We start from the raw sequence: 11,707 nt of genomic DNA on the forward strand, positions 1-11,707 counted from the left end.
ATACATAGACTATTGTGGAAGGAGACTCAAAAATGTTAACAGTATATGAGTCTGGGAACAGAGCTGGAAGTTCTAGGTCAGGAGAAGGCTTTTTATTATATGAACTTTTATACTCTTTGAATATGTTTTATTATATAAATGCGTACTTTTTTTAGTTTAAAAAACTAGTTAAGCAGTATTTATTTCCCCTAAATCTATGATTATAGGGCTTTCTGGAATTTTTATTAAGTATTCTTAAATCCAGCCTTAACTGTTAAAACTCTTGATTTTTGGAAATAATGCTTCCCATTTACATGGTCTATAAATTGGCTACTAACTTTCACATATCCAAATGTTACATATTTTCTTTCTTTTGTAATGTTTCTGTATAAAAATAAAATGTGCCTGGGTACTGACTTAATAAAAAGGTATGTAAACTTGAAAAAAAAATAAAAATAATAATAGCTATTAATTACTGAGTACTTATGACATGCCAGGCACTGCTGGCAGTGTTTTTTACATAAGTGACTAAATCTTCACAATTATCCTATGAAATGGGTACAATTATTACCTTCGTTTTACAGACACAGAAACTAAGGCAGAGATATCTTGTACTTGTTCACAGTTACAACACAGTGAAGATGTAGCAAAGCCAGAATTTGAACTCATACAGGTCCTAAAGGGTATGTCCTTATCTACTGCACCATCCACTGCCTCTCATATTTATTTAAAAATAGGTATTTGTATACATCAATATCAAATGTCAAGGAGCAAGAGACAAAACCATTTATAAGTAATAATAAATTTCAAATACTGACTGTCTACTACAGGCCAAGCACCTTAACAGGCACTTCATATGAATCATCTCATTTAAACTGAATTAACAATATAGAAGGTAGATATCATCATCCTCACCATTTTATAAATAAGAAAACTGGCTCAGAGAAGTTAAGCTACTCTAGTTACCAACTAGTATAGCAGTGTTGAGTTTTAAGACCAGGTCCATAGGATTCCAAAACCTGGAATTATTATAACATGCAGGGTTTTCCTATAAATATTCTTTCAAAAATGAATGAGGTAGTCCTCAACAAAATATTAGCAAACAAAATTCACCAATACATTAAAAAGATCATACATCATGATCAAGTGGGATTTATTCCAGGGATGCAGGTTGGTACAATATCCACAAATCAATTAATGTGACATACCACACATAAACAAAATGAAGGATTAAAACCACATGATCATATCAGTAAATGCAGAAAAAGCATTTGATAAAACCCAACATTCATTTATGATAAAACTCTCAGCAAAGTGGAAATAGAGGGAACATATCTCAAAGTAATAAAGGCCATATATGATAAACCCACAGCTAACATCATACTCAATGGGCAAAAACTACAAGTGTTTCCCTTTTATGACTGGGAACAATACAGGGAGGTCCACTTTCACCACTCTTATGTAACACAGTACTGAAAGTCCTAGCCACAGCAATCAGCCAAGAAGAAATAGAAGGCATCCAAACTGGAAAGAAAGAAGTAAAACTGTCATTATTTGCAGATGACATGATACTATACAGAGAGAACCATGAAGATTCCACCAAAAAACTACTAGAACTGATAAATGAATTCAGGAAAGTAGCAGGATACAAAATATCCAGAAATCAGTTGCATTTTTAGACACCAATAACAAACTATCAGGAAGAAAAACGAAGAAAACAATCACATTCACAAATGCTTCAAAAAAAATAAAATACCTAGGAATAAATTTAACCAAGGATGTAAAAGACCTGTACTCGGAAAATTATAAGACACTGAAGAAACTGAAGAAGATACAAATAAGTGGAAGCATACACCATGTTCATGGATAGGAAGAATTAGCATCATTAAAATGTCCATACTACCTAAAGCAATCTATAGATTCACCGCAATTCCTATCAAGAGACCAATGTAGTACTTCACAGAACTAGAACAAATATTCCAAAAATTCATACAGAACCACAAAAGACCCCAAATAGCAACAGCAATCTTGAGTAAAATGAACAAAATTGGAGGTATCACGCTACCAAATATCAAACTATACCACAAGGCCATAGTAATCAAAACAGCAATGTACTGGCATAAAAACAGACATAAAGTTCAATGGAACAGAATAGAAAGCCCATAAATAAACCCGCACCTTTATAGTCAGATAATATTTGATAAAGGAGGCACAAACATACAATGTGCTAAAGATAGCCTATTCAATAAATGGTGTTGGAAAAATTGGACAGATACATGCAAAAAAAATGAAATTAGACCACCTTCTTACACCATACACTAGAATAAACTCAAAATGGATTAAAGACTCAAATGTTAGACTGTAAGCCATAAACATCCCAGAAGAAAATATAGGCAGTAAAATCTCGGACATTTCTTGTAGCAATATTTTTTCTGATATATCTCCTCAGGCAAGGGAAACAAAAGAAAAAATAAACAAATGAGACTACATCAAACTTAAAAGGTTTTGCACAGCAAAGGAAACCATCAACAAAATCAAAAGGCAACCCACTGAATGGGAGGACATATTCACTAATAATATATCTGATAAGAGCTTAATACACAAAATTTATAAAGACCTTATAAGAGTCAACACCAAAACACCCAAACAATCCAATTAAAAACTGGACAAAGGACCTGAATAGACACTTCTCCAAAGAGGACATACAGATGGCCAATAGATATATGAAAAGATGCTCAAGGTCACTAATCATCAGAGAAATGCAAATTAAAACCACAATGAGATATCACCTCACACCTGTCAGAATGGCTATCATCAATATAGCAACAAACAACAAGCGTTGGTGAGGGTTTGGAGAAAAGGGAGCCCTCATGCACAGCTGGCAGGAATATACATTGGTGCAGCCACTATGGAAAGTAGTATGGAGTTACCTCAAAAAATTAAAAATGAGCCCTAGTGGGTTTGGCTCAGTGGTTAGCGTGTCAGCCCATGAATGAAGGTTCCTGGGTTCCATCCTGGCCAAGGGCACATACCTCGGTTACAGGCTCAATCCCTGGCCGTAGTTGGCACATGAGCAGGAGGCAACCAATCAGTGTGTGTCTCTCATCATTAATGTTTCTATCTCTATCTCCCTCTCCTTTCCTCTCTCTGAAATCAATAAAGATATATTTAAAAAAAAAAAAAAAGGCAATGAAAAAAATATTCTTGGGTAAAGATTAAAAAAAAAAATTAAAAATGGAACTGCCTTAATGACCCAGAGATTCCACTTCTGGGAATTTATCTGAAGAAACCTGAAACGCCATTCAAAAGAATATATGCACTGTGTTCACAGCGGTGTTCTTTACAATAGCTAAGATCTGGGAACAGTCTATCAGTAGATGAGTGGATTAAAAAGCTGTGGTATATTTACACAATGGAATACTACTCTGCCATAAAAAGGGAAATTTTACCCTTTTTGACAGCCTAGATGGACCTGGAGAACTTATACTAAGTGAAATAAGCCAGTCAGCGAAAGACAAGTACCATATGATTTCACTCATACGTGGACTCTAATGAACAAAATGAACTAACAAGCAAAATAGACTCATAGAGAGCAGGCTGTCAGCTGTCGGGGGGTACTGGGGAACTGAGCAAAAAAGGGGGAAAAAGAGAAAGAACTCATTCACAAGAACAACACTGTGGTGATTGGGGCGGGAGGTGACTGTGGAGGTGGAAGAGGGTATGGGGGATAAACGGTGATGAAAAAAATTAAGTTAAATTTTTTAAAAAATAGGTAGGTAACCAAATCTTACTAACCTGTTAGACAAAAAATAAACTCTGCTCTATACAAAAACTAAGCATCCCTGACAAGTTGTTCATAAAGAGCACTGATAAATTTATAACCCTATTCTAAATATACCAGAAAAGCTCCTAGCTGAATCTTCCTGTAAAGTAAAAACATCACCCTTGATTTCTTTTTCTAAGTTTGTACTCCTGTATATAATGTTTTTCTATACGTAAGACAGAGGTTAGCCTGAACCTCTCAGTGAGTATTCTAGATTAAAAGAGACTATGAAGAGGGTATTCAAACATCAGAAGGAGGGATGTCCTCTGAGGTCTCAGACTGCATTTAATTGGTGGGGATTAAAAGGCTCAAACCTATATAAATTTAATCTTTATTTAGGTAAAATTTTAAAACCAAAATACTATTTTTAACATGACCTATTTTTAAAAAGCTTCTTTTGAGCTATTTTTCGGTCTAGCATGGCCAGTTCACAACCCTCCCCCATTCCCCCAAAACAGGAATAAGTAAATGCACATCCATTGAGAAGTCTGGCAATCCTCAATAATGGGTGACAGCATCAGTATGTGAACAAAACCACAAACTACAGGGTTATGCCAGTTTCACCACACTGCCTCTCCCATAAATAATAAATATTAGGATGTAAAACCCTCAAAATTTAAACAGCACAGGTCTAGTGGGAAATGGAGCAGGCCAGAGCCAAAGCCAACTGCTTAAATGAGAGAGCCTCATGCACAGTGGGAACTGGATGCCTTCCTGCACCCCTTAATCAAGATTGAATTTCTGTCAACAAGTCTCACTGGAAAAAAAAAAGACACATGCGTCAACCACATTCCCCCAAACAAATTAAGCTGCCAAGCAAAAGAATCAGCATCATATTTCAAAATTATCTAAATCCACCATAGCTTCAGACTTCTGCAAACCTAGGAACATTATTGTAAGTGAAAAAATTAGCTCTTTCTGACCAACAATCCTACAATAGACGTGAGAAAAAAGCCTCTCCAGTATGTTATGAACCAGTCAGTTTCCTTTTAAAAACTGCCTACTGCCCAGCCAGGCGTGGCTCAGCGGTTGAGCGCTGACCTAGGATCCAGGCGATTGGGGTTCGATTCCCAGTCAGGGCACGTGCCCGGGTTGTGGGCTCGATCAATGACTCTCTCATCATTGATGTTTCTATCTCTCTCTCCCTCTCCTTTCCTCCCTCTGAAATCAATAAAGATATATTTAAAAAAACAAACACAAAAAAAAACTGCCTACTAAGTACCATCCATCATAACGTATAGCTTATTTTTGTTTCCAGAAAGCAAAGACTAAAAGGATATACATAATCCCCTCCCTTAAAGAACTCACAGCTGAATGGAGAATACAATTATAATACAGGGTGATCCTTGTTATAATGGGAGATAAACCAAGAGCAACTAAGGATAAACTATGGAAGTGAAGAGAAGCATAATAGAGTAAAGAAGGGTCCAAGCAAGCTTCCTGGTGGAAGAGATACCTAAAATTACAGACAGAGCTGCAGAGTTCTATAGACTAAGGATGAATGTTGACTTTTTCAAGGGGAAGAGGTAAACAGAAAGAGGAAACAAATGGGGGTAAGTACACAATTGAGGAAGACTGCAAAAGAAGCAATGTAACCTGTTTCCATGTCATCTGATGTTAACCTCTATCACCTCCTGTCTCTCTTCACTGTCAAACCAAAAATAACTGGCCTTGACAAGCTCTATAAATCAAAGAGTACAGGTTCAAAAGTGGGTGCGGTAGGAGTGGCAAAAGGGTGCGTTCTAAGCAAGGCTGAAATAGTGGACTAGCAGCTCCTAAGCAAAACAAAGACTTTGGTGTGATTGATGCTCTCAACTGAGAACCTCACTATCCAGCTTTTGAGCTGTGTCTGTCTTGCCTATTTCTACTGCGGGAAAAATCATGAGTTAAACAATTGGTAAACTCATAGAGTAAACAGAGAAACTCAAGATTTCATTAGAAATGTAGCTAGTTAAGATGGTCCCATCCCAGGCAGTGCCATTTCCCCAGGGACATCCTCTCCTACTTTCACAAGGGGATAAGAGATCCTGTTACAGTACCACAAGTTAAATAGAGTTATTTTCATCCTACCCAGGGAGAAAACACCTACATTTTTTTGGACATAAGAGATCAGCAGGAGTCAGTAAATGGCAACATAATCCAGCATGCAATTTTAACTGTTAATCTAAGTCACAAACTAAGTCTGAAGGAAGTCAATGGACTTTGTGTTTCCACATTTATGTTTGCTAACTTCTGTGTTGAAATCGGATCTGTTTACAGAAACAGATCTATGGAGCTTCCAAAATTGGGTCAATTTAAAATCCAATGGCAATCCCTCACTGTCCAAGCACTCAGAAGTCAGCACAGGACACATGGACACTTGTTCTAATTTATCACTGTCGAGAAACCTCAAGCAAATATATTTTTCTATCATTTCTCTCCCAAATTTGTGAGTTTCATATCACTCTCTCTGAAGACTTACAAACTCAGTTCTGCTTTATTTAATTTATTCATAGATTCTATAAACCATAATACACTTTTTTAATGTTTTTATGATTTTAGAGAGAAGGAGAGGGAAAGAGAGAGAGAAACATCGATCAGCTGCCTCCTGCACACCCTTTACTGAGGGCATGTGCCCTGACTAGGAATCAAACCAGTGACTTTAGGGTTCATGGGATGACGCTCAACCAATAGGGCCACTCTGGCTGGGCAACCATAATCCATTCTTATACAACTAATAAGACCTGGATAGAATGCAATGATGCCATTTACCTCTAGGCCAAATGACACAGATCTTTGTAGAATACTAAGAAAATCTTTGTAGAATATCAAAGTATTCTGATGTTCCAAGAGTAAGAAGCTGAGTTTGTAAGGGCTGAAAGTGGGGCTGCAGGTTATAATCCTCATCAAATCTCAATTACTCCGTCTTGTAGAGATTTATATACTTCAAAAGGTTTGGGAAGTAGACACTGCACACCCAAGAACCTAAAAAGGTGATTATCTATGGTAGGGAGTGAGGAACACAGTGACAGAGTTGGGAGATCTTTAACTACTGTAAGTCTTTTTACATTATTCTGATTTTTGAACAATGCAAATGTATTACATATTTTTTAAATATAAATTTGTGCCTGTATGAATATACACTGTCAGTGGGTATGTGAATCAGCATAATTTTCCTGAGGCAATTTGGTGTTATATACCGAAGTCTTAAAAAATATGTATTCTTTTTAACCAATGATTTCACTGGGTAAAATACTACAGAACCATATAATGGAATACCACATAACCATTAAAATTATGTTCTACAAAATTTTAATGGCATGAAAAAATGTTCACAACTTACTGGGGGGCGGAATGAAGGTTTTCAGTGAATAATTTTTTACAACCAAATATAGGCACACAAAAACATTGGAAAGAAATCTAGCAAAATGTAAGCCAGTCTGGCTGGAGTGGCTCAGTGGTTGAGCGTCAACTGGTGAACCAGGAGATCACAGTTCAATTCCCGGTCAGGGCACATGCCCAGGTTTCAGGCTGGATCCCGTGTGAGTCGTGCAGGAGGCAGTGGATCAATGACTCTCTCTCATCATTGATGTTTCTATCTCCATCTCTCTCCCTCTTCCTTCCTCTCTCTGAAATCAATAAAAAAAATTAAACATAGTTTGTGAAAGGTGGGACAATGGATTATGTTTTCTTTTGCTTTTCCAACATTAAATAAATTTTCTTCCAAAACATGTTACTTTATAAAGATATATTAAACTTACTTAAACACTTTTGAAGCTAATATGTTAATCTTCCCCCTTATTCTTTTTTAATGTAACTCATTGTGGACACAACCTCACCTGTAGTATAATATGTCGGTTCAATCAAAGTTGCAATATACTTTCACCTGTCTTCTGAAATCTTGAAATCTAGCAAGTACTTCTTATCAAGAACCTGGAAGAAGCAGAAAGATGATGAACAGGTTCAAGTTCTCTGTAGTAAAAAAGGCTAACAGAGAACAGGGAGGAGCTATAAGATAACAGCTACACTCTCAAAACCAGAGGGCTCTGAGAGTTAAGGTCCAAATAGCACGGATCCCCCAAACGCCAAACTTCTTAACAGATTATTGTTTCATCAGTGTAAAAGTGTTCTTAAATTTTTTTAGTATATATTTGCTGTCTCCTGGTGTCTTTCATATTACCTACACTACTCCCACTTTAAAACAAACTCCAAAACCTGCAATTTAGGAAGACTGACACCAAGGGGTGGTAGTGTGGACTTCTATCCTATTCAAATAGGACAAATAGCAGGCACACTTAAAATATGAAAAACACTTTTACTACCTTCTTTTTATTTTAAAAAGTAGAAATAGCATTTTTAAATTTCTTCTAAAGTAAGCTCCTACATACAACTTTATACCTTTCTCACTAATTTTTATCTCCCCCTAATTAAGTTTATCTATGCAAACAGACAAAAACAGAACCCCTCGCAGTTATCTATACCTCTTCCACAAAGTACCTTGGGCTGCTGCTCTCTATGTCCCTGTCTTAAACAGCTCTATTCATAAAATTGCTTGTGCTGTTCAATCTCCCTGTTGTCAATTCTACTTCCTACCTTTACCCATGGCAAAGAAAATTCTGTTTGCTAAGGGGCATTAGAATCTCTCCTCCTTCTTTCTTCCCCAGCAATTCAAAAAGAATAAGGGAAGAGAGCCAAAAAAGGCTGGAGAAAAAAATATACAGGGGATATAGAAGAACTCTGAACCTCTCCTGGTTCCTAAACATGAAGAAAGGTCCACATTATCCCATCTCCTGGAGAAGCTTAATTACAACTGTAGAATAAATTAAGGTTAGAATACAAAGACTTTCGCATAAGGCTGCCCAAAGTAACCCTATTTTATTTATATAATTTGAAAGTTTAAACAAATTTACCAACCTAGCTGAGTAAGTCCACTTTTTCAAACCTGCAATTTTGTAGTCAATTTAGATAATACCCTCCTGCCTATCCAATTCAATAGATATTAAGTGGGTGATTTCTATGTACCAAGACTGTTCTAGTTCCTGTCTCACAAATTTTGTTTATCAAGAGGCAGTTTGTGTCCCACCTGCATCACAAAGCCACCCTTGTCTATTTTTTAAGCTCTGTTCATCTCCCTCACCTCTAAATTGCCAGGGCACTTACAATACAAAACAGTAGAGTACTCAGATGCTGTCTTAACTTATTCTGGTTGTCACTTGTCAATCTGAATCAGTCTTTTGTCCTCAAGCATATCAGATCGTATACCAACAATATCCAACACCAACCTGAGCATACAGCATACCTTCAAAGGTCAATTAATTAGCTAAGTGAGCTGGGAGCTACAATAATTTTGATCCCAAGAGTGACAACTTAATACTGAGCTGACACACTCAACAGTACTACTCCAGAACAAGGAAGGGTGGTAACACAGGAGTGGCTTGACCAGGCGAGTGAAACACTGAGGCCACAACACAAGCCTATCCTTATTATAGCAGTAAATAATTCAATTTGACATCTGATGAGACAAGGTAAGGCTGAAACTGGGAGGACACCAAACAAAAAGCAAAATCAGGAGAGGACTCAGATGCTGCCTTGTCCTAAGCAGGATTGATTTGGGGGTAAATCCTTGGTACTTAATTACTAGGAAATAGTATGTGAGAAAAAGAAACCATATATCAAGAGAAAGGGGGCAAACCAATCCTACAATATTATAGCCTGGTTCACACTTCTTTCTCCTCCTAATTATAAATGTTCTACACAATAAATTAGAACAGCAATAATACCTAGTTTTTAGATAGAAAAGGGGAGGGCTGGGCAAATATGGATAAAACAGAGTTAATTTAAAATCCCAAATAGAAACACAACTCCAAATAGAATTAAACTCTCCCTCAAGTATGTTCTCACACCACCTCATTTACCTATCTCACACAATAGTTTTGAAATGTACTTTGTGACCACAACTGTTTTCCTCCACCAAAGGCCCCACTTCTTGAGGGCGGGGCTCCTGTTTCATCCATTTCTCTAAGTTTGTCTAGACTGTGGGCCTCAGTTTCCTCCTCTACAAACTGGGGCTAAGAAAATCATCTATTTCATTGGCTTGATGCGAAAATTAAATGAGAAAAGCGCGCGCACAGTGCTTAGCCCAGTAAATGCGTCTTTCATGTGTGCGTGGTAATGACAATTGTTACCTTTACTATTAGCCGACAGCCTCTCGCAAATCCTTCTTCCCCCTATTTGCCACGGCCGGCTTCCACCTCTACCCCCAGATCCAGCCCAGCGGATCCCGCCAGGGCGGGCCTCTCGGGAAAATCCTGTAAGGACGAGAAGGGCAGCCGGAAGCCCGGCTCCCACTCCGCCCCGGCCAGGCCGGCGCCCCACAACAAAAGCCTCAGAAGCCCGGATCTAGAGATACGGACCGAAAGGGGCTTGGAAGCGACCTTCCGTCGTTCGAAAATCAGGAAAAAGGCACCTCCGCGACCCAGCTGCTTCCCTTTTCTCCCCAAGGCTCACCTCTTCTCAGCTGCAACGGCGCAGCGCCCGCAAGAACCGCCGCGGGATTCATTCAGTGCCGTTGAAAATTTGAACCCAGGCTCACCAGTCGAATACACCAATCAGATTGCAGGAACTCGGCAATACCAGCCTCCCGATTGGCCCTAAAGCTCGCACGACGCCGGAAGTCAGGATGAGGGACGAGCAAACACCCTGCCCAGAAGGCTCCTGGGAAATGTAGTCTCAGGCGACTTCGGGAGCCCATTGGAACAGCTCTAATAAGGACTTTACTACAAAGCCCAGAAGGCTCCGCTCCAAACTATTTGGGGAAGGTGGTACCAACTGAAGAGACGTGGAGTTGATGTAGCTAATAGAACAGCACCGTTCTTGGACCTCCCCACAACTTTCACGGAAGAAAATGCTAATTTTATTATTCTCCTTGTAGTTGTGCATTGTGCCTGAATTAACTTCGTTTTAATATAGAATCCGCTGCATGCAACATAGACTCTCCCTCAGCTTCTCTGCCAATGAAGGAGTCCTTCAAATTCTTTATCCACCCCAGGCCCTGATATTACTGGTTTAAAATCGCGTTTTATTGGGTTCGTCGTTCTTGCGTTTGAATTCCAACGACATCGCTTGTGTTGTTATCCTCGTATTGTAGAAAAGACCACAAAGACTCAGAGAAGTTGAGTAAACTTGTCTAAAGTCACGTAATAAGTGGAAGAGATAGGATTTGAATTAAGAACGTCTGGGTCCTAGCCGGTTTTGCTCAGTGGTTAGAGGATCTGCCTGCGGACTGAAAGGGCCCAGGTTCAGTTCCGGCCGAGGGCACCTACCTGGGTTGCAGGCCCCTTCCTCGGCCCTTGGTGGGGGCGCCGGGGCGGGGCGGGGGGCGCAACCAATCAATGTGTCTTTCTCCCATCCATGTCTCTTTCTCTCTCTTTCTCCGTTCCAGTCTCTCTGAAAAGCAATGGTAAAAATATCCTTGGGTTAGGATTTTTTTAAAAATGTATGGGCCCCGCCAGTGTGGCTCAGTGGTTGAGCGTGGAACCATGCACCAAGACATCCGGGGTTGGATTCCTGGTCAGGGCACTTGCCGGGGTTTCCGGGCTTGATTCCCAGCAGGGGGCGTGCTGGAGGCAGCCAATCCATGTTGATGATTCTTTCTCATGGCTGTATCTTTCTCCCTTCCTCTCTCTCAAAAAAAAAAATCAATAAAAACATATTTTTTTAAAAGAAAGAATGCCTGGGCCTCTACATAATAAATTAGAAAATAATGATGAGAACAAAAAGATCGCCATCCATAATTACAACAAAAGCTACAAAGTTTCATTTTTTATTTTTTTGTGATCCAATCTTTTTATATGAGCTACTTTTTAAAAGATTTTTTATTGACTTTTTCAAAGAGAGAGGAAGGGGGAGAGAGGAAGAGAAACATTG

General features: G+C 38.8%; 1 protein-coding gene across 3 annotated transcripts in view; it reads right to left on the minus strand.

Annotated features, from left to right (window-relative positions):
• Positions 1 to 10,396, minus strand: part of TPX2 (TPX2 microtubule nucleation factor) — a 45,346-nt gene extending 34,950 nt beyond the window's left edge. Inside the window, exons 1-2 of one of the 3 annotated variants that reach the window (XM_081149882.1) lie at positions 10,289 to 10,396; positions 7,621 to 7,714 (exon numbers count right to left, since the gene is read on the minus strand). The gene's annotated coding sequence lies outside the window, so the exon portion shown is untranslated. Of the gene's footprint in view, positions 1 to 7,620; positions 7,715 to 9,966; positions 10,263 to 10,288 lie in introns of those variants that run through there. The other 2 variants (XM_081149884.1, XM_081149883.1) reach the window with 2 other exon arrangements.
• Positions 10,397 to 11,707: the final 1,311 nt, after the last annotated feature.

Source organism: Miniopterus schreibersii (genome assembly GCF_964146895.1).
Source record: "Miniopterus schreibersii genome assembly, chromosome: 10".
NCBI classification, from domain to species: domain Eukaryota; kingdom Metazoa; phylum Chordata; class Mammalia; order Chiroptera; family Miniopteridae; genus Miniopterus; species Miniopterus schreibersii.